At 41.9% G+C, this 22414-nt stretch overlaps 1 long non-coding RNA gene across 1 annotated transcript in view; it reads right to left on the minus strand.

Moving 5' to 3' along the window:
• Window positions 1-12865: 12865 nt before the first annotated feature.
• The window catches only part of LOC149454125 (uncharacterized), a 102343-nt gene continuing 92794 nt past the window's right edge, over window positions 12866-22414 (minus strand). Inside the window, exon 2 of the long non-coding RNA XR_016314374.1 lies at window positions 12866-14229. This is a non-coding gene — a long non-coding RNA (uncharacterized LOC149454125). The remainder of the gene's footprint in view (window positions 14230-22414) is intronic.

A 22414-nucleotide genomic window follows, 5' to 3' on the forward strand; every position in this document is an offset into this window, starting at 1 on the left:
ATATGTGATCCTCCCAAAAGTTGGAAACAGGAGGGGGAGAAGAAATGACGTGAGCTTCAACAATTTTCACTTCACAATACAAAACGCACAATATAAATGCACAGTATAGTCCAGTCATCAAAGAAACACAGATGAGTGTATCTCGATGAGATCTTTGTAATGCATGTAGTCCGGCGATATGCAGAAGAAATGAATAAATTGCGCACTCACCGGAAGCACAATTTAAATTGTGCGTTTGTGTCTCATACACCAAAGATCACTCCGACTGTGGATGAAGGGAAACTCCGAAAAGATGGTTCTATGATGAAAGATAACCCATCTGGGGATTCCTACTGGCAGACAGGTTCCAAACAGGATCAGCTGAATATATCTCTGAGCCTTGGGGTAATCACCTGGTGGTCCTGAGGAATTAAATGCTCGATGTGGAGCAAAAAGGAATACCCATAGTGTAGTATTTATGTTAAATTATGAAAAAAATTTATTGTATGTTAAAAAACACCACACTTAACATAAATATGAGAATAAAATCAATCCTTGTGCACTAAGGATATCATGAATGACACACTGACCAGCTGGTGTAGAAGAGTGGCCGCCGGACCCCCTTTGATCCGGCGGCTTAGCGTCACGGCTAGCAAGGGCTCCTCCTTGACGCGCGTTTTGTATCACACGTACATTATCAGAAGGAATAAGAGCCATAGCTGCCGGACGCCACAAAAGCCATATATATAGTGTATTGTGTGCCTGTAATAAAGTCAATTGGGTGCCATTTTTCCGAAGTCCCGCATACTGCGCATGTGCGGGCGTCCGGGCGCCATTTTATAGTGGTCTAAATGATATGTGCATCCACCGCATATCCAACTGCGGTGGAACATATTCCACACAAATGAATAAACTGATGGGGAGGGGCTCACCCCTCTCTCCCACATGTCGCAGTCCCAGGCTTCCCCAGGTACCCCCAAGGGAAGATAGAAGAAGCGCCGATCGATGCGGATCGGCGCCATATTCCCGGGGGCTGGCTGTATGAATGCGCATGCGCGAATGAGCACGACAGATCGACGCCATTTTGCCGTGGGTCGGTACAGCAGTGCGCATGCGCGAACGAAACCGCCATATTCCCGTGGTCTCACAGAATGAAGATAGAAGAAGCGCCGATCGATGCGGATCGGCGCCATATTCCCAGGGGCTGGCTGTATAAATGCGCATGTGCGAATGAGCACAACAGACCGACGCCATTTTACCGTGGGTCGGTACAGCAGTGCGCATGCGCGAACGGAACCGCCATATTCCCGTGGTCTCACAGAATGAATACACACTCACTGTATCTGCACAAATGCAGGGACAGTAAATGAACAGTTAGGGATATACTTAAAAGCTATACAATGTCTTATTTACCTAGGGGAGGCTATGATATAAAGATTAGATACATCATACTTAATTTAAAAACTACCTTAGTTACTATAACAATCTATTTATGTGTTGATTATGATTCATAAGGCTTCTAATATGGCCCATTTAGAAATTAGAAATTTTATTCATATTTTTTCTGATATTGGTCACTGTAACTTTTAATGATTTGCTTCAATCTTAGGTAATTTACTGTATTGAAGTGGGTTTAATGAGGACATATACTGTATGGTTATGTATATTCATTATAGCCCCCATGTTTTAGTCTATATGATCCCCAATGGCTAATATGCGTATAATTTTATACATGTTTGTATACAGTAATATTGTTTATGCATAATGTTTTTAAGCATTGTATTTAATTTTTAGTCTCACCACAGTGATTTCTGATCACCATAGAGTATTCAAGAGTTAAATATATGTTATGAATGGGCACATAAGATACCACATGTGACACTTATTAAATTAAGTATGATGTATCTAATCTTTAGTCTCACCACAGTGATTTCTGATCACCATAGAGTATTCAAGAGTTAAATATATGTTATGAATGGGCACATAAGATACCACATGTGACACTTATTAAATTAAGTATGATGTATCTAATCTTTATATCATAGCCTCCCCTAGGTAAATAAGACATTGTATAGCTTTTAAGTATATCCCTAACTGTTCATTTACTGTCCCTGCATTTGTGCAGATACAGTGAGTGTGTATTCATTCTGTGAGACCACGGGAATATGGCGGTTCCGTTCGCGCATGCGCACTGCTGTACCGACCCACGGTAAAATGGCGTCGGTCTGTTGTGCTCATTCGCACATGCGCATTTAAACAGCCAGCCCCTGGGAATATGGCGCCGATCCGCATCGATCGGCGCTTCTTCTATCTTCATTCTGTGAGACCACGGGAATATGGCGGTTTCGTTCGCGCATGCGCACTGCTGTACCGACCCACGGCAAAATGGCGTCGATCTGTCGTGCTCATTCGCGCATGCGCATTCATACAGCCAGCCCCCGGGAATATGGCGCCGATCCGCATCGATCGGCGCTTCTTCTATCTTCCCTTGGGGGTACCTGGGGAAGCCTGGGACTGCGACATGTGGGAGAGAGGGGTGAGCCCCTCCCCATCAGTTTATTCATTTGTGTGGAATATGTTCCACCGCAGTTGGATATGCGGTGGATGCACATATCATTTAGACCACTATAAAATGGCGCCCGGACGCCCGCACATGCGCAGTATGCGGGACTTCGGAAAAATGGCACCCAATTAACTTTATTACAGGCACACAATACACTATATATATGGCTTTTGTGGCGTCCGGCAGCTATGGCTCTTATTCCTTCTGATGATGTACGTGTGATACGAAACGCGCGTCAAGGAGGAGCCCTTGCTAGCCGTGACGCTAAGCCGCCGGATCAAAGGGGGTCCGGCAGCCACTCTTCTACACCAGCTGGTCAGTGTGTCATTCATGATATCCTTAGTGCACAAGGATTGATTTTATTCTCATATTTATGTTAAGTGTGGTGTTTTTTAACATACAATAAATTTTTTTCATAATTTAACATAAATACTACACTATGGGTATTCCTTTTTGCTCCACATCGAGCATTTAATTCCTCAGGACCACCAGGTGATTACCCCAAGGCTCAGAGATATATTCAGCTGATCCTGTTTGGAACCTGTCTGCCAGTAGGAATCCCCAGATGGGTTATCTTTCATCAAAGAACCATCTTTTCGGAGTTTCCCTTCATCCACAGTCGGAGTGATCTTTGGTGTATGAGACACAAACGCACAATTTAAATTGTGCTTCCGGTGAGTGCGCAATTTATTCATTTCTTCTGCATATCGCCGGACTACATGCATTACAAAGATCTCATCGAGATACACTCATCTGTGTTTCTTTGATGACTGGACTATACTGTGCATTTATATTGTGCGTTTTGTATTGTGAAGTGAAAATTGTTGAAGCTCACGTCATTTCTTCTCCCCCTCCTGTTTCCAACTTTTGGGAGGATCACATATAGTGTGTTTGGTCACATATAATGCATGTGGTCCACATCTGCTGACATTTAAGTAAGGGATATTGTACCATCTTCAATACTGGTACAGTCATATAACATCAAGCGCTGCACTATTTATCTTATATATATATATATATATATATATATATATATATATATATATATATATCGGTGCAGCATTAAAGTAACAAAAGTGAATAAATGAAATAAATAAATATTGTGAATGGTGAACGAATAATCAATATAAAGAAATCAATTCAGTTCCAGGGCCAAACAGAAACTATACATATAATATCCATCTATCAAATCGTGTATCCCCAGTGATAAAGGAATATCAAGTGTGTCCAAATGCACCACGTGTCACCCCACTCAGTGCTCACAGGAGGCTTACCGGATAATATTAACCATCATGTTATAGAATGGTCAATTAGGGCACAAATGTAATCACAAGGCAACCACTCCAAAACACTCCTTCTTAGCCTCCAACCATGTGTTAAACAGCATTCCCGCACTCCGGATGGGCTGGTCGTTGATAAGCACATAGAAAGCAGATACATGGAACAAGAAAATCGGTCATAGTGTAAAATCCTTAAGCAATGTTTATTGAGCCAAAGTCATGTATTTATATCACAAGTAAATCAATACAGCATTGTATATGGGCAAAAAAACCACATGGACCACAGCCAAAATGGCCACGGGCATGCGTGCATGCGTGGTAACGTACGCCCTAGCTCCACCTGGATTACCCCACTGTCAGAATACACCAATCAGAACTGCAGCTCATTGGCTGCAGGCGCTGATCAAATAGAAATTCTTCAGCAGGACCTTTCATAAGAAATAGATCAATCGATCAACTTTTTGTGAACAAGAACAGCCATAAATGGATCAAATATATATCTATGTTTGGCCAGCTTTAAATTTTACCTTCTCTGAAGCCCTCTACACTATCTTATCTCTTCTTTGTTTTTTAATAGATTCTCCCCATCCCCCTTCAATGAGACACTCATTGTTTTCCTCTTCCTCATCTTGTCTAAGGCAGCCTAAAGATTAATCATTTTTTTGTTTAACCAATGGGTTGAATGAAAAAAGATGATTTGAATTCCCCCATTCACATATTCAATGTGGATGTGAAAACTCCCACTGTGCTATTGCATTCTGACAGTGGGGAGACTTCCCCACCATCAGAATAGAGATGTAGCGCCCTCTAGTGTACATAGTTGTTGAGAGCAAATATAGAGGCTTGCTAGAAGCCTGAGTTTAGACAGAGGCTTACTTCAATGTAAGCTGGAGGGCTCTACAGGTCAGTCCTCTGGTACCTCCCCCTGCTCTAAAAGCTTGGAGAAGCTTCTAGAAGTCAGTAGTCGGAGGTAAGGAGGGGCTGATCTGCATATTTATGGGAGTCTGACCAATCCCAGGCAGGAGGCATGGCAGTGTGTCAGACCAGCCCAAAAATATGACAGAGCCTGGCCAGCAGGGGAGACTGGAGGAAGATGGAGCACTGAAGGGTTCTGCTGTGTACCCTGGGAGGGGGTCTCAAAGAAGGGGGGGGGGTTCTGCCTCCAGGCTGGGTGCTGAAGGAAAGAGAGCTGAAGGAGGGAGCTCCACTGCCCTGCAGTCCACCAGGGAAGGACAGCCTGTATAGCTTGGAGAGGAAAGTCCGCTTTCGGCTGATGTCACTCAGCCAGTCCAGGCTGGGGAAAGATCCCAACCATATGGTCAGGAATCATCCGGGAGGCCGCTGAGTGCCTGAGCAGTTCCCTCCCTCTTCACAGCCCAGCACTCCAGTGGGCACTGGGGGGGGGGGGGGGGGGGCAGAGCAGAGAGCCAATGACTGACAGTTCTGGCTCTCTGCTCAGAGCAGCAAGGAGGACTGAGAGATCAGCGGTCATGTGATCGCTCAGTTTTCACCCTTAGAACCGACGGGGGGAACAGAGCAGCATCAGATCACTGCCGCATCCACCTAGGTAAGTATGATTTTATAAAGAATCCCAAACTTCTCTTTTAAGTGTATTATTATTTAATGTTTGACCTTATTATGTGGATGTTCACTTGTAGCGCTGCTGATAATTAGACACTGCGGGGCTTTGATTACACATTTATCTGAATATTGGTGGGTTGAAAATAGCAGCAGTGAGTTTTGTATATATAAATATTTTTATGTACACATTTTTTAAATATTTATATATTTTTTGTTTTTTTTGCATATTTTTGGTTTTACACTTTCACAGGGCAGAGAGGGAGTTGAAAAACATTAATTTTCTTTAGTTTAATACCTCTTTAGGTATTTTCTGACGTGTTTTTTATATTTATCTGGTGGGTATTATGGTATTACAGTACTTCACTGGATGCAGGACTGTTAGAACATCATGGTTAAGAGATAAATAACATAAAGATCTGCTTTGGACTTTAAATTGTTTTCCAATAAGGGGTATATTTTAACAGTATTGCTGCATAAGATAAATTTGTAATAAGCAAATTTATTTTCCCGAATGGAGTTCTGCTTTAATATTTTGCTGTCAGTTATAAGATTTATAAATATTTGATTTGGATTGCAGTGGAAGAGTAAAGTGAAAGATGCAGAAATGTTTCCTGGAGATAGAAGAATAGATACATCATGAAATAATTGCATGTCTGCTGAAGGAACGAGTAAATCTTCTATGGAAAGAATGTACAGCGGAGTAATCTGCAAAGCACTAAGATTCACCGGGTTTGGCTGCCCTTCTCAAGCCATTCCTTCGAGGTATTAATGGGCAGACTGTGGGTGGCCACACATCCCTTTGATCTCTACTTACTCTACAGACATAGTTTGTCAGACCAAATCCCCTATGAAGATGCAGTCACTTTAAATAGGAAAATGCACTTTGTCACCTGTGAGACATATGGACTCGCCTATCCAGTAACAAAAGATAGACAACTTTTTCAGCTTTTAAGAGAAGCAGACAACCAGTTTGGCAAATGTATCTTTTACCTGCTATGATATCACTTACGTGTGTGGTTTTAGGGCTACATTTTTTTTATTCTGAATTCTAGTGTGTCAGTATTTCACTTAAAAATGGAAACCTTATGTCAGAAAAATCAAAGCAGCCAATTATATTACAATCCACAGCTGAAAATGGCATATAAAAGCTGACTTCTGATTGGTGCTATGAGTTGTCTGAGACACTTCTTCCTTCCAATAGTTATAGACCATGGGCCAGGGTAGCAAGGCTGCTGGCGGAAGCACATAGCCACCTACACAATGGGAGTTATTTACAAAAACTGAGTGCAAAATCTGGGGCAGCTCTGCATAGAAACCAATCCGCTTCCAGGTTTTATTGCCAAAACTTAATTGAGCAAGCTGAAGGTAGAAGCTGATTGGCTGCCATGTACAGATTCTGAGAGCTCCAGTTTTAGTAAATCTCCCCCAATATGTATTTGACTGTCAGTAATAGATTCTCTTGTATAGTAAAAAGTCTCAGACTACCTCCTGCCTACCAGAACAATTCTTGTTGTGTCCCCTGTTCAGTTTGCACCCCAACAAACTCCAACACTGGCACCCACTTCTATACTGCATTGAGACCCCCCCCATCCGCTTAGGTTAGGTTCACATTACAAAGTGTTGGGACCAAATGCATAATTGCATACTTTCCCAACTTGCAGAGAAACACTCTGTCATTTAGCAGATATCTGGTGGTGCAGTTAATTGTTAATACTCTCCAAGCATTAGCAAATGTGCACAGTTTTGCGCGTTGCAAACCACATGGTGCTGCGGCTCCAAGCAGTTTGGTGCAGCATACTTTCAGAAAAGAGTAAGGGACTTTTTTCTGGTGTGTATGGCAGCCCATTGAAATAAATGCGTGAACGCAGGAACGAGTGCAAAACGCTTAGAAATGCACCCGCACTGAGTCGCACCATTAGTTGTGAGTGGAGCCTTACATCGCACTGCACCCACAGAAGTAGGGAATACGGGTCCTGGGAAGCTGCCCAATTTAAGCCATCTATCATTGTCCTGACTATCGGGCCCCATTCATATCTGCGCATTCCAAGGACACAAGAAAAACATTACCATCACTTGCTAATGTCGCGTAGGGCAGCCCATTCAACTGAGTTGCCCTTGAATGTTGTTAAAAAAATGTGCATTAGGTGTGAATGGGGCTTCAAAGAGGCATTACAGGAAGGCAGAGGGAATTGCAGGTCTGCTTTACTGCATGTGCCTGGTAATTTGTACATTTTGGCTGGTAGAATATTGGACTATATACAGTAACTATATAATTATAGTTACAATGTATATAAAAGTAAAACCTTTTTTTATTTTTTTATATAGTAGGTAAGGGCTGACCTCTGTCAATTGCTTCTGAGGTTTGTGTCCGAAAAGATTTACCCTTCTGTCCTGATGACACACACATTGGCTCTGAAGAAGAGGTGTTTTCCTCGAAACGCGTCAACCACCAGCTATCCAGAGGCTTCCAGTCTCCCACCAGACCATCCACAGGGGTTCCTGTAGCATACTGCTATCTTGTGTGACATGCTTCCCGCGTTTATCTGATTTTACAACATTTATTTTTTTGAGTATTTACTTTTTATTAATAAATCCTATTTTAAAGGTAATGCACTAGGCCTGTGCACTCTCTTTTTTGTCTTTTATGAACAGTTTCTTTTGGATATCCCTGGTCCATTGAGGGTGGCAAGGCCTTGTGGGGACCACCATAGCGGGGAGTCCTCAGTTCAGCGCAGGAGTACATTCGGTTGCTACATTCCTCTCACCATTGGCACTGAGACAGAAAATGAGGGAAAATCTTAGAATTGTTGGGGTGAGTGAGGATAACCAGATGGGGACAGGAATTCTAGTAACAACTGTATAAGATTGGACATCCCCTCACTTTGGGGAAATTTCATCTAATTTCCTGTTGCGTCTTCAGAAAATGAAGTGAAGGGAATTCTTTGCAGTGGGATACAGACAGCAAAACATAACCTAGAGATTTGTTTCCCTAGTCTATCCAAAACCACAATAAATGTTTAGCCAATACATATACTTTAAGGACTACAGTGGTGTCCTCTGTACCCCCCAGTCTTCTGAACAATAAAATATGGCTAGTGAGGTCCTCACCCTGCTCTCTCCTCCTAGCCGTATGTTCCTTCTCAAAACATTTGCATGCAGCACATCTGGTTGGCTTCCAGTCCCGCACTTCCCATCCCCAGTCAAGGTGCCTCGTTATCAGGTCAATCCCTTCTATCAGGAAAAGACTGATACCAAGTCAAATTCAGTAGCTTAGATTGTAAGCTCCCAGGATCAGGCCCTCCTATCCAGGGGCGGACTGACCATTTGGAAACTCGGGCACTGCCCGAGGGCCTGGGGTCAGTAGGGGGCCCCATGAGATGCCCCTGGTACCTTTTTCATAGGCTTTTTTGAGTTTGGGCAAGGACATAGCGGCCCCATGATCACTTATTGCCCGGGGGCCCCATGAGTTGTCAGTCCGCCCCTGCTCTTAACCCTCTTGTATTGAACTGTATTGTTGCTGTATTGTCTCCCATTATATTGGAAAGCGCTGAGCAAACTGTTGGCGCTATATAAATCCTCTATAATAATAATAATTAGCTGCATTAGTTAATCTACAAGGCTGCATTTTGTCTTTAATACCTGCCTGGAGTTGAGATTTCACACATTCTGGGCTGGTACATCTGGAACTTGGAACAAGATGGCAACTCTCATTCATTCTCACTGAATAGAGGAAGTTTAAAGTAGATATATCCAATCATTAAGGCTTTGTATAAGCTTTAACATGGTAATGTGATTTCAAAAATTTCAGTCTTTATGGAAATAATTTCTGGCGATCCTGCCACGGAGGTGGCCGTACAGGCACTTCCTTTTACACAGTGGAGTTTAATGGATCAGCTGTACATTGAACTTTATAAAATATTGCCTGTTAATGATGACGTTTTGGGTACGGCATGCAACAATGAATATCTACTGGAGCTGTCCAGCAGCTGCAACTGTCACTTTTTAGCAGTGCTGACCTCTGAATGCATATATTACTGTGAAATTATTTTTCCTCCTAGCCCAGTAAAAAAGAATTGACTGTAAACAATTAATCATGTTAAACAATTAATCATGTGCAGGGAAATATAAAAACAATGGAGTGCCTTGTACATGACTGGGCAAGTCAAGCAAACACTTTTTCTTACCTCCCAACTTTGTGAGATAGGAAAGAGGGACTCATTAGAGCACAAAGTATATACGCAAATGACAAACCCTTGCTATGCCTCCTGTGACACGGACCATGGGGATTATTGACCCAATTTTTAAATAATTTTTAGCTTTATTTTGCTTTTCAAAATAATAATAAAACTAATACATTTTTACCCACTTGCGTGCCAGGAGATTTTATCCCCTTCCTGTCCAGGCAAATTTTCAGCTTTCAGTGCTGTCGCACTTTGAATGACAATTGTGCGGTCATGCAACATTGTAACCATATGACATTTTTATCATGTTTTCACACAAATAAAGCCTTCTTTTGGTGGTATTTAATCACCACTGGGTTTTTTATTTTTTGCACTATAAAAGTAAAAATAGCAAAAATGTAGTTTCTGTTATAAAATTTTGTAAACAGGTAATTTTTCTCCTTCACTGATGTGTGTTGATGAGGCTGCGCTGATAGGCAGCACTGATGGGCACTGATGAAGCGGCACTGATAGGCTGCACTGATGAGGTGGCACTGGTGGGCATTGAGGAAGTACTGATGATGCTGCACTAATATGCAGCACTGATAGATGGCACTAATGGGCACTAATAGGTAGCACTGACTGGCAGTACTGATGGGCAGCACTTTTGGGAACTGATGAGTAGCACTGCTGGGCACTGATGGGTAGCACTGCTCAGCAGCACTTATGAGTAGCTCTGTTGGGCACTAATGGGCAGCACTGTTTGGCACTGATGGGCATTTTTGGGGCTGCACTGATAATCAGGGCACAGGTAATCAGTGCCCTGATTATCAGTGCAGATGTCTGCTTTGGCAGCATGAAGTAAATACTGCCGATAACCGGCAAGTGTATTTACATGATGGTCAGCTGTGATTGGACACACCTGATCACGTGATAAAAGACCACTGTGATTGGCCTTTTACCATGTCATGTGATCAGCTCCAAAGGACACAGCAATCACAGACCGCGCTGAGTACGCACCGTTGGGGGAGCGCAGGGGGCACGTTCTGGGAGGACATCATATGACACCTTCCAGAACTGGACGACTGCTCTGTAGCCATTATTCAACTATAGCGTGGTAGTAAAGTGGTTAATAGAGAACACTACATAAGGCCAAAAAGAGGGAAAGCTGAGGAAGAAAGAGGGGCAGAGGGCTTTTGTTCTAAAAAACAGCAGATGGGTACAAACTTATTTCTGTAAAGTGTAGTAAAGGTAAGCAGCTCATACCAAACAATTAATTAGCCAAAATTTTTTTTTAATTTTGGATAGAACAGGGAAAGGTAAAGCATCTGTTAGATTTTTAGTGCCCCAGCTTATCCAACCTTCCTGTTTGCCATAGAGACCACATGTGTGGGAACAGAAAGACAGGAGAAATCCAAAATGTTATACCTGTCACCAGAACAGAAATAGAGGGCATGTCTTTTAATGGGAACACCTGTTGCGGAGACAACAAAACTTCAAAGATAGGATTTCTCTCTCTAATCACCTCCTGGTGTGTCCCCTGGACAGGTTTTAAGTTATAGTGTCACTAAACTCACATCATAAAAAACTATCAATAAATGCTATATGACATGCTGCTTATACTCACACAGTCTATGGAATTCATTTTCCGTATTCTGCAAAAAACCTGGTTGATCCTGCTGTTCTCTATCTCCCCCTCCTGTCCATGTCCCCAATGCAGTTGGGGATTTTGCAGAGCAGTGTTGGCAGCTACTGCACATGCTCAGTTTTCAGTGAGTTTCTATGCTGAGCATTTCCTCCCTGTCACATCTGAGCAGCACACGTGACTATAGAGTCATACATGTGGGAGTATACACAGTGGTAAATGATAGCCCACTCTCCTCCATGCCCAATAACCAGCTAAACAAAATAGGGACAGGATATTACATCTTGATTGATGGAGGCTTTACCTCACTGTTATTATAAGACACAGGCTGGGGGGGGGGGGTGACAGCCTGTGATTGACAAAAACCCACCCACACACGACGTTAATAATAAATAATGAGGATTTTATTTTTAAATATATATTTGTATGACAATTCAAAAACGTTTATTGATATAGATTATTTATTTTTACTTTATATCCCAAAGGCTGTTTTTTTTTTATTTTGAACACATGACCAGTAGCAGAGGACTAGAAGCTCCTGCTGCTTATGTTTCCCTGCAGACAGGCTGAGAAAGAGCTGGGTCATGTGACAGCTGTGTATTGATTAGGAAAAGGGCACTTATTTTCTTTTTTATTAAAATAATTACAGTGCTATCATCCATATATAGAAAGAGAAAGGATAATGTGGATTAAACAGTGTGTCCATGCAGAGGACATAGACAACAGTAAACCTGAAAGATGCTCTGTTTTTCTTCGTGGCACTCAAATATAATTTCTTTGGTTGGCAATTTAAAGTGGTTGTATACCCCTGACATGAAATATGAACAAAGCATATCCTTCTATATTGTGTACTTTCAATCCAGAGTACTAGGTGTCTTTTCTCTCTACTGCCTAATTCCTCTGCTGCATTTCTAAATCTCTCTGAGGAAGCAGGCTTTTGTCATGCAAAATGCGTTGGTGAAAAATTCCAAAGAAATTACATAAAAGCTATATACAGTATACACCTACTGTACTAAGTATAGGAATCTTTTGGAGTGTTTTGTAACAAGCTTGATGTTCTGTATAGTCACATTATGCAGTGGTCACATGTTTCTATTTATCAAGCTATGTCTATAATCAAATTTTCTATTTCAGTTGTGGTTTTATTGATGTCCAATAATGCATTAATCTTTTATAATTTGTGTATGGAGATCTGTTGGTATGGTGCCTAAAAAAGCCCTGGTAGTTTCTTTTTGGTTAGGGCCTTATTTTTCTTTGCTATCTGACAAATTTTTCTGACACCAAGAGAAAAAAGGTGACAGGGGAGGGACTTCCAGCACACATCCTGTGATTGACAGACTCAGCTCTGTTCCTCTGAGCTGTGCGAGGGAAGGTGTGTCCCTTCCCTCCAATCAGCTCTCAGTACGCTCTACAGAGTATAACTTCAGCTCCTGGTCCCCTGCTTTCTGAAACTTGTGGACTTTAAAAGTCTGTAAAGACTAAATGGCTGCAGATAAACATGTACATCTTGTGTAGGAGGATTACAGTGCATCCAGAAAGTATTCACAGCTCTTTTGCCACATTTTGTTATGTTACAGTCTTATTCCAAAATGGATTCAATTCATTTTTTTCTTCAACATTCTACAAACAATACCCCATAATGACAACGTGAAAGAAGTTCCTTATGAAATCTTTGCAATTTATTAAAAATAAAAAACAAAACAAAAACACATGTACATACATATTCATAGCCTTTGCCATGACACTCACAATTGAGCTCTGGTGTATCCTGTTCCCACTAATCATCCTCGAGATGTTTCCACAACTTGATTGGAGTCCACCTATTGGAAATTCAGTTGATTGGATATAATTAGGAAAAGCATTAACCTGTCTATATAAGTCCCACAGTTAACCCCATCTCTGCGGCCATGTGGGCTGCGTTTTGCAAGGGCACGAGAGCTCATTCATTTGAATGGACTTCCATGCCCATGAAACACAGGGAAGAAGTCCCTGCACTTCTTTGCAAAACACAGCCCGCATGGGAACATAGCAGCACTTCACTTCTCCTTCTTCCACCCGACTCTCCTAGCTGGCCAGGCTCTCTCATATTTATGAGCTGGTCTGCCACACTGCCAGGCCTCTTGCCTGGGATTGATCAGACTCCCATATATATGTAGATCAGCCCCTCCTTACCTCCGCCTACGAACTGCTAGAAGCTTCTCCAAGGTTCTACAGCAGGGCAAAGTACCAGAGGACTGACCTGTAGAATCTTCCAGCTTAACCCAACCCAAAGTAACCCTCTGTCTAAACCCAGGCTTTTAGCAAGCCTCTAACTAGACTCAAATTATCTACACTAGTGGGCGCTACATAAATGAATGCAGAGAGGTTTTTGCAGCACAGTAACACGTCCATGAATTTGGGTGGAGAGAGAAAAGGATATAAACACCCTCCTTATCTTTCAATGTCGGTGCCTTTGTGTCGTCAAGTCTTTGAGAAAAGCCTTTGAGATTTGATCACATTGTACCTCTAGTTTTGGTTTGTTTCAGAAAAAAAATGTCTGGCACACTGGAATAAAAATTTTCCATACAAAGGTTGTATCCTTCATGAAATAAGAGTGACAGAAGGTCTCACTTGATCCTTCTTTTTAACTTCTGCAGGAGCCCCAATACAAGGGTAAATTTTTTTAAAAGGTGGACCTGTCACTAGCAAACAACAATAAACCTACACTTTATGGTCAAGCACAAACACCTGACCTACCAATTTGAAATTGTTGGACATATCAAAACCATGGGCTCTAATATGGAGATGTCCCTTTGTGGCTTTTACAGCCTCCACTCCTCAGGGAAGTCTATCCATAAAATATTGGAGCGTATCTGTTGACATTTTTGCTCATTCAGTCAAAAGAGCCTTTGTGAGGTCAGGTACTGATGTTGGATGAGAAGATCTGGTTCAGTGTTCCGATTCATTCCAAAAGTGTTCAGTTGGGTTGAGATGCAAGCCACTCAAGTTCCTCCACACCAGACTCGTCACACCATGTCTATGCTGGAACAGAAAAGAGCCATCATAAAACTGTTGCAGCCAGGTTGAATGTGCACAATTGAATAAAATGTATTTGTATGCTATAGTATTAACAGTACCCCCAATACTCATATTGTATGTCTAAATATATATAGGCAAACCTAGGGTATGCAATGTGTTAAGACTGTCTTGTTCCTTCTAGATTTTCTCTCTTTCATGTATAAATATTCATGAGAATAAAAAAATGTGTGAACACCCTTTTTAATGGCACAAAGCATGCCTAAGGCACTTTTAAGTATGATATCTGAGAACAAGAGACTATTGACTGGAAATTTGCACAATTTAAAGAATGGAAATTGTGCATCGTCAGCACAACATTTGCGCTTACTCAGCCTGTCAGGTCTTTTGAACACCTGGACAATAGATGACTTTCATCAAAGTATGGAGCCATAAGCCTAGTATACACGATGAGAAAACTGGACAAGAAAAATACTGCTTTTGGAGCAATCATCTGATAATCTGATCATTAGTACACAGCTTTTCGAGAACCGATCACAACAGTTCATGCAAAATTATCCGAAGGGAACAGCACGAACATTTTCCTCATATGATAACAGAACAATTTTTGTTTAATCAGTACAGTATTCATCCATACACAAATCAATGCTCGGAAACAAAAGAATACACTACAATACAACACATTACATCATCGTGGGAGTTGTAGTCTGTCTTACCAGAATTTTTGTAACTCTAAGACTAAAATGCAAAAAAAAAATTGGACAATCATTCGGCCGATATTCTCACTGAGTGTACCAGGCTTTATTGTTAGAGAACGTTTTCTTTACCCAATAAAATAGATGCTTTAAAGTGTTACTACACCCAGGACCCTGCATTCACTATATCTGGTCTCCCCGGACCCTGCATTCACTATATCTGGTCTCCCCGGACCCTGCATTCACTATATCTGGTCTTCCAGGACCCTGCATTCACTATATCTGGTCTCCCAGGACCCTGCATTCACTATATCTGGTCTCCCCGGACCCTGCATTCACTATATCTGGTCTCCCCGGACCCTGCATTCACTATATCTGGTCTTCCAGGACCCTGCATTCACTATATCTGGTCTCCCAGGACCCTGCATTCACTATATCTGGTCTCCCAGGACCCTGCATTCACTATATCTGGTCTCCCCGGACCCTGCATTCACTATATCTGGTCTCCCCGGACCCTGCATTCACTATATCTGGTCTTCCCGGACCCTGCATTCACTATATCTGGTCTCCCAGGACTCTGCATTCACTATATCTGGTCTCCCACAGTACACACAACATGGAAGTGCAATTATTTTAGTAAATATAAACTGCTAAATACCTTTTCTCATCAGCAGTTAGAGTAGTCTTGTGACTTCAGCAGAGCAATGGTTAAAGCTTGTAGGAGGAGTTTTCTTTCTGCTCTGTCTGGACAGTGCTGATTGGCCCTGTGCTGATCACATGCACTCTCCCAAGAAAAATAAAAACCTCTCTAGCATCACACACCAAACTGAGCATGTGCATCTGACTATGGATTCAGTCTGTATCAGGTGGTCATTTCAACAAGAGGAGGAACAGAGAAGAAAGGATCAAATAGCCTTTTTACACAATGCAGAGGATTATCAACCTTAGGCCTCACAGTGAGTATAACAAGCATGCTTTACTGCATGTACAGACTGATTTTACAGTTGTGGGTTTAGTAACACTTTAACATTTCATATATGTCATTAATCACATTTGAGGCATTCACAAAACAGCAATTGGTGCAGTGGTTTGCACTACATCAGTTATCATTGTTCCTGGTTATCTCTAACTACAAAACACCTTCTCCTATGCTATAGAGAAGAAGAAGGGGGTGTTTTGTGATCCTGTCCTAGTTTTCTGTTTCAAATGTTGCTTTATGCATTGAGATACCTCCTTAAACCCAGCCTGTCTGGATAGTCTGCTGACTTGGCTTCATCCACAGGCAGCTTAACTCTTTTGTTACGTCTCTGGATAAGTGCAAAAAACAAAAACAAAAACACCTGTCCATGTTGTCAGAAATGCTAAGTTACAAGGTCAATGGATCTTTCATTCTCTGCCTACTGATATCAATGTTTATTTATTTATTTCAGGTACTTATATAGCACTGTCAATTTACACAGCACTTTACATATATATTATATATTCACATCAGTCCCTAACCCTCTAGGGGTGTACAATCTAAGGTCCCTAGCTTACATTCATACATACACATACTAGGACAATTTACACAGGACCCAATTCACCTACCAGAATGTCTTTGGAGTGTGGGAGGAAACCGGAGAAAATCCACACAGGCACAACATGCAAACTCCAGGCAGGTGATGGCATGGCTGGGATTTGAACCAACAACCCTAGTACTGCCAGGTGGAAGTGCTAACCATTTAGCCACTGTGCTACATACACGTTTACATATTTCTAAGTGAACTACAGAACACCTCCCCCATGTTATGGAGATGAGAGTTGATGGAGAGTGCAATGTGATGTTAAAACACATCTTGTCCCAGAGAGACAATACGGCCGTTCCATAGTGAGAAAAATCACCAAGCCCTGAGATTACCAAAGAAATAGACCTTCAATGATAAATGTAACTAAATCCAAAACCACAAATGTAATACTGTATATTGAAGCTTTCCAGTCCCTAGAAGTGTTGGCTGCATTCATTTTTTTTCCCAGGCATCTTTTTCTTTGTTTTCACCTGGTAAACCTCCTGGTAACATTCCCAGCCCCTGTGTGACAACACTCACTCACTGGAGGAGATTTACTAAAGGAAAATAGACTGTGCACTCATTTTCCCAAAGCCTAGTGAATGTGGTAAAGCTCTGCTGATTTCCATCACCCAAATCATGTGCAAGAAAAAATGCTGTTTTTTCTTATTTTCCTTGCACCTGCTTGGGTATTTACAAAGTGAAGCTTCACTGCATTCGCTAAGCTCTGGGGAAAATTTGTGCAACTGCACAATCTATTTTACTTTAGTAAATTCACCCCACTGAACTCTACGGAGGAGTAGCACTGTGTGCTAGGCTACAAAACACCTCCCACTCTCCTCTTCTCCTTAACACAGAGGGATGTGTTCCTGAAAACACTGTTTGGAGTTAACACTGCAGTGTGCACAAGAAAACACTGGATTTCCCACAAGACGACAGTTATTTTCTTGCACATACAGATATAATAAAATGCTTTAAATTGTATATGTAACAGATTAAAAGAGGACAAAAAGCGAAGTTCGTTGTTAGAGGTTACATACTATAAACAATATTAAAGCCTCAGAATTTTTTAACTTAACACATTTAACACAATAAAATAAACATACCCCAGTAAACTATTTGTTAAAATGTTTACCCTAGCACTTGCAGTTTACAACAGTGCTGCTGGCTCCTGTTCTCGCAGTGCTGCTTCCCTGAACTTCTGGTCTTCATAGGAAAGAGTAATCAGTGGGAGGGGGGCAGGGGAGTGCCTTACCATTCTAGGCTACAGGGCTGTATGTTTCTATTGATACAGACACTGTGGGGAGACACAGCTCTAGCCCCTGCATGCAAGGATGGCTCCATAGGATGTTGTAAGGGAAAGAAGCCACCCTGAAACAGGAAACCTGGGGCAGTGGTCATGACACCAGCTTAAAGCAGAAAATGGCAAGGATTAAAAGATAAAGAAGCTACATACTCAGTAAAGCTGGCAATAGATGGGTAGGTTGCAGGGGCGGACTGACAACTCATGGGGCCCCCGGGCAATAGGGGATCATGGGGCCCCTGTGTCCTTCCCAAACTCAAAAAAGCCTATGAAAAAGGTACCAGGGACACCTCATGGGGCCCCCTACTGACCCCAGGCCCTCGGGCAGTGCCCGAGTTTCCAAATGGCCAGTCCGCCCCTGGTAGGTTGTTTTAGTTTTTTTGTTTTTTTTTGGTCATCCAGCAGAGTAAAAAAAAAGTCATGAACAGATTCCTCCATCCACACAAACAAGGTTGATGGAGGAATCTGAAATCCCCCCTCGGGACATTGTATTCATACAGTGTGACCTGGAGCTATCAGAATACACTGATCAGCGGCTGCAGCCTTTGATCGACAAAAAGTTTTCCAACTTCTCCGTTCAACAGAAGTTGATCAAGCAATTGGCGTCTGTCAAACAGGGATGGCCACACACAGATCAAAAATCAGCCCAATCCCTGCTGAAACATTAAAATTTTGATCCATCTATGGCCAGTTTTAGTGATTACATCAACTGCTAAATAAACCTGCCTAAAAATGAGGGGTTAATATCACTTTACACTTCACTTGCTGCTAATTCTTTTTGCTGATTACATGTAGAAATAATTTTGGATTGTGATCTGTATTAGCTGCTATATTGTGTTGTGTACAGGGGCAGACTGACCGTTTGGAAACCCGGGCATTGCCCGAGGGCCCGGGGTCAGTAGGGGGCCCCATGAAATGCCCCTGGTACCTTTTTCATAGGCTTTTTTGAGTTTGGGCAAGGACACAGGGGCTCCATGATCCCCTATTGCCCGAGGGCCCCATGAGTTGTCAGTCCGCCCCTGGTTGTGTACAACAGGTTCTGGTGAGGCAACATCTCAACAAAGCCTCTGGTGTTGCCGTCAGTCTTGTTGACATTGGTGGTCTTACAAATGTCTTTGACCCTGGTGATCTTCCTGCCCCAGTTTACTTCAGTTCTGAACAGTGGGACTGTTTCAAATAAACTGATAATCCTACTACTTGACTTCCTCTTTACTTTGCTTCCTTCCAAACAAACATGAACCAGATGTGACAGATTAACAGATCAGAAAATAAACCTGGATCCTTGCAAAGTGGTATAGACTCAAACAATATTTTTTTTACAACCCAAAATTAGATAAATTCTCTACAGTAGTGTTTCCCAACATGTGAGATATGTACTGCTGGTGGGACCATTACTGTAAATGGACAGTGACAGCTTTAGGATTCCAGTAACTCCTCTAAATAAAATATCCTGCAGTGGTGGGTAACACAGGGAACACTGCTGAAACAGTTTCTCAGGCTAATTGTAGCACTACCCACACAGGAGCCGCTTGGTAATTTGGGTTTTTGTTCTGTGCCTCGACTCCAAGAACAACCTCAGCCCCTCTGACACACCTGGTTGAGTGAAAGTTACGGTAAGCACCTAGAGCAGTGGTTCTCAACCTTCCTAATGCCGTGACCCATTAATACAGTTCCTCATGTTGTGGTGACCCCCAACCATAAAATTATTTTTGTTGCTACTTCATAACTGTAATTTTGCTACTATTATGAATCGAAATGTAAATATCCGATATGCAGGATGTATTTTCATTGTTACAAATTGAACATAATTAAAGCATAGGGATTAATCCCAAAAACAATATGTAATTATATATTGTGAAATATTTTTATCACCCCCATAAAAATACATCTGCCCCCAATAATGATGATTACCCCACTCTCCTCTATAATGACCTATCACCCCCATAAAAATACATCTGCCCCCCAAGAATGATGATTACCCCCCTCTATAATAACCTATCACCCCCATAAAAATACATCTGCCCCCAATAATGATGATTACCCCCCCTCTATAATGACCTATTACCCTCATAAAAATATATCTGCCCCCAAATAATGATGATCTGCCCCTCATCCCTATAAAAATGCCCCCCAAATGATAGTTTGTCTGCCCCCTTCCCCCTCTATAATAATTTATCACCCCCAAAAATTATATATCTGCCCGCCATAATAATTTATCTGGGGGATACAATGAGAGCCCCCCCCACTGTACAATAGGGTAGGCACTAACCTGGATCTGCCCCCTGATCTTGTTGGGTGATCCAGGCATGATATGTTCAGGCAGTTCATGGGGTCGGCCGGTCAGGCCGTTCAGGGTGGGAAACTTTGTAATGATCGGAGTGGCGGGAGATCTCCGCACAAATCCTCCGCTTCAAACAGTTGTTCCAGCACAAAGCCTGACCAATCAGGGACGGACCGGTCTACCAATCAGCGAAGGCAGAGGGAGTTAAATCCCCCTCCCCGAAGAGAGGGGCGTGCCCGGGAGTGATTGACACATGTCTGACAGCTGCAGGTTTGGCGCAAGAATCAGTTGATGTAAATATTCTGGACTGTATAGATTCTATCCGCCTGGAGACAGATAAAGGAGCGGTGTCTCGATTCCTAAGACCATCAGAAATATGTGTTTTCCGATGGTCTTAGGCGACCCCTGTGAAAGGGTCTTTCGACCCCCAAAGGGGTCACGACCCACAGGTTGAGAACCGCTGACCTAGAGGAACACAAGATTCCTTTACTTTGGCTTAAATTAGCACCAGGAAATAGACACAAGACCTTTTAGTGGTAAATTAACTCAATGTATCGGTATGGGTTAGAATAATTTGTGGTTTGAGCATAAATGAACACACTGAAGGTAGGTTCACACACAGTCTGCTAGAGAGTATAATCAGTATGCCAAGGTAACTAGAGCCTAGTACACATCTCTATCCGATGTTAGTACAGTGATCTTGCCCTGTTACATATTGCGTAGTTACATAGTTAGTCTGGCTGAAAACAGACGAAAATCCATCGAGCTCAACCAAGAAAAAAAAAGAAAAAAAAAAAGTTATAATCCTATACCCACAGTTGATCCAGAGGAAGGCAAAAAAACCCAGCAAAGCATGATTCACTTTGTTCCTACAGGGGAAAAAATTCCTTCCTGATCCCCCGAGAGGCAATCAGATATTCTCTGGATCAACTTTTATTTTTTATTTTATTTAATTACCTATAAATGTTAGTATCCAGTTATATTCTGTGTATCTAAGAAAGAATCCAGGCCTTTTTAGAAGCAATCCACTGAGCTGGCCAGAACCAACTCTTGAGGGAGTCTATTCCACATTTTCACAGCTCTTACTGTGAAGAAACCTTTCCATGTTTGGAGATTAAATCTCTTGTCCACCAGACGTAAAGAGTGCCCCCTTGTCCTCTGTGATGACCTCAGGGTGAATAACTCTACACCGAGCTCACTATATGAACCACTGATGTATTTATACATGGAGATCATCTCCCCCCTTATGTATTATACATGGAGATCATATCCCCCCTTATGTATTATACATGGTGATCATATCCCCCCTTATGTATTTATACATGGTGATCATATCCCCCCTTATGTATTATACATGGTGATCATATCCCCCCTTATGTATTATACATGGAGATCATATCCCCCCCTTATGTATTATACATGGAGATCATATCCCTCCCTTATGTATTATACATGGAGATCATATCCCCCCTTATGTATTATACATGGAGATCATATCCCCCCTTATGTATTATACATGGTGATCATATCCCCCCTTATGTATTATACATGGAGATCATATCCCCCCTTATGTATTATACATGGAGATCATATCCCCCCTTATGTATTACACATAATGATCATATCCCCCTTATGTATTATACATGGAGATCATATCCCCCCTTATGTATTATACATGTTGATCATCTCCCCCCTTATGTATTATACATGGAGATCATATCCCCCCTTATGTATTATACATGGAGGTCATATACCCCTTATGTATTATACATGGAGATCATATCCCCCCTTATGTATTATACATGGAGATCATATCCCCCTTATGTATTATACATGGAGATCATATCCCCCCTTATGTATTATACATGGTGATCATATCCCCCCTTATGTATTATACATGGTGATCATATCCCCCCTTATGTATTATACATGGAGATCATATCCCCCCTTATGTATTATACATGGAGATCATATCCTCCCTTATGTATTATACATGGAGATCATATCCCCCCTTATGTACTATACATGGTGATCATATCCCCCTTATGTATTATACATGGAGATCATATCTCCCCCCCCCCCTTATGTATTATACATGTTGATCATATCCCCCCTTATGTATTATACATGGAGATCATATCCCCCCTTATGTATTATACATGGAGATCATATCCCCCCTTATGTATTATTCATGGTGATCATATCCCCCCTTATGTATTATACATGGAGATCATATCCCCCCTTATGTATTATACATGGTGATCATATCCCCCCTTATGTATTATACATGGTGATCATATCCCCCCTTATGTATTATATATGGAGATCATATCCCCCCTTATGTATTATACATGGAGATCATATCCCC

Source organism: Staurois parvus, unplaced genomic scaffold (assembly GCF_062004578.1).
Source record: "Staurois parvus isolate SC_StPar_1 unplaced genomic scaffold, SC_StPar_1.0 ptg000438l, whole genome shotgun sequence".
NCBI lineage: Eukaryota > Metazoa > Chordata > Amphibia > Anura > Ranidae > Staurois > Staurois parvus.